Source organism: Lygodium microphyllum, unplaced genomic scaffold (assembly GCF_053477565.2).
Source record: "Lygodium microphyllum isolate KBCC unplaced genomic scaffold, Lygodium_microphyllum_v1.1.10 scaffold_145, whole genome shotgun sequence".
Lineage (NCBI taxonomy): Eukaryota > Viridiplantae > Streptophyta > Polypodiopsida > Schizaeales > Lygodiaceae > Lygodium > Lygodium microphyllum.
In genome coordinates this window covers 80,965-83,085 of record NW_028229628.1, presented here as the reverse complement: position 1 = coordinate 83,085, position 2,121 = coordinate 80,965, and the positions used below count along the sequence as shown (strand labels likewise).

At 48.8% G+C, this 2,121-nt stretch overlaps 1 pseudogene; it reads right to left on the bottom strand.

The window, feature by feature from the left end:
• LOC148008418 (spliceosome-associated protein 130 A pseudogene) overlaps window positions 1-1,886 on the bottom strand; it is a 23,593-nt pseudogene extending 21,707 nt beyond the window's left edge.
• Between the last annotated feature and the right edge of the window lie 235 nt (window positions 1,887-2,121).

Below are 2,121 nucleotides of genomic sequence, written 5' to 3'. Positions count from 1 at the left end.
GGCCACATCTCCAGACATGTCTCGTTTCTCAACCTCCATCAACTGCCCCATCAGATCCATTTCAAAATAGATAAGCTCTCCTCCACTGAGAGCAATAACCACTTGCATCCTGTTGGAACCAACTTTCACTATGGTCTTCTTCCCAGGAGTCTTCCACTCATTGATGCGCCCATCTGCCCTGATATGCCGAATCCCATTTGGATGAACCTGCATTAGTGAATCTTCACCAAGAAGTGAAACAGCTAGAGAAGGCGTGGTGTCAAGGAAGCCACTGTCACTGACTTCTTCTACTGTTTCTCCAATGGAGAGAACAAGGGTGGCATTACCAAAAGAAACAACAATATAAGCATCAAACTCATCGTTCACACTCTTCTTTACAGTCCACACTGCAATTGGCACACCCGGAAGCTGGGACACTGCCATTTCAGTAACAGCAAGCCCAGGCCGGAGTATACGTAAGGATGACCTGGGACCCCTACCACACAGAGTAAAGATTTGAGGCGTCTCTTCTTCAAATAGATTGATGACTTTCATATCCAAAATTGGCATCAAGCTCTCAATTTCATCCAGTGGTATCAAATTCTTTAACTTTCGGGGTTGAAAATAAACAGGCTGAAAACCTTCTTCTGTTTCCATCAAAGTTGCTGATGATGATTCCACATCATCATCATCCCCCACTCCTTGAAATTGGTAAAGGGCATGATTGCCAAACTCAGAGGCACAGAATAGGAATCCTGATTTTAAAACACACATGGCTGACGTTACAGGGGCAGTATCAAAATACTTTATCCTGAGCTCAGTGACCTTATCCTCTTTATAATCCAAAGTCACTTTGAATATGTCCCCGTACTCTGTCTGCAAGAGGAAGAAAAACATAGTTTTCTGTCTGTGTGTGGCAGCTGACACAATCAGTACTCCTCTTTCAGCAGGTAAATCTGCTCTGCGAGGTATGACAGCCCGAACATCAGGATGATGCTGATTCTTAAAGATGACAAAATTGTCTGCACACACAAGAACCCCCCCGGGTCCATCACCACCACCAGGCACCGTAACAAGAAGATTTGCTCCATTGTCCACAGGTTCCGACCACTTTCGAACGACATGATTGAGACCTAAATCTAGCTCATAGAAAGTGAGGTGCTTTTGAGCCTCGTTTGCAGCCTGGCCAGTGGAATCCTGGTCTGCTTCATGATAATCAAGTTCAATGGCAGCAAAAATCGGGTTATCAAAACCACAATCCACCCCTATGATGGAGAAGACGATGGTGTTAGCCTTGTGAGCCTCGAGTGGAGATGAGATAGTGAGCCTGGCCGCATTATCCCGATTCAACACATAAACAAGCTTCTGCTTTTCCAAAGCTCCTATAAGCACCGCACGGCCTTTGGGATCAACTGCCAGGAACTGGCCCGGCACAATTCTCCGGCAGCCCGATTTTCCAAAGGTTTCCTGATGGACCTTCTCAAACATGTTCTTCTCCTTGTTATACTCGAGAATGACGATGCGGCCGGAGTCGGAGCCGACCACGATGTAGTCCTTCTGAGAGCCGGTGAGCCGGAACTGTGCGAGCGAGCGGATGGCCCCAAAGCACTCGACGGAGAGAAGGGTTTGGAGCTTACCATTGTCGTCGGGTCGGAGGAGCTCGAGCACTTTGCCGCGGGCGACGACGATCTCCTGCGACTTGGTGCCGAGGAAGTTGCCATGGACGCAGCAGACCACTCCAGTGGCGCGCTGGAGGGTCAGGCTGTACAGGAACATGGAAGCTTATACCGGAAGCCTGTCTCAGAGACGTCAGGGCCAGCGTCTTCTTGCTCTCTCTGGATTGAAGTGGCGGTGCAGTTCTGTTCTGCAAGAGGGAGGAGAGAGCGTAACAACGAAAGAGAGAGAAGCGAAGCACCCGGCGATGTCTCATTTGGCCGCCCATCAAAGGGTTTAGCCGCCCAATTCTCCACAGGCATTTGGGCTGCCCTTACTAAAACCTATGCACAACAAAAAACCTTCAAGGGGCCTTTCACACCCATCCTCACAAGTGGACCATGCATCCAACATCTCAAGTGGACCGTTCAAGGGCATGCATCCAACATCTCGAGCAGACGAGAACTGTAAAAGTTGTCCCCAGAAATA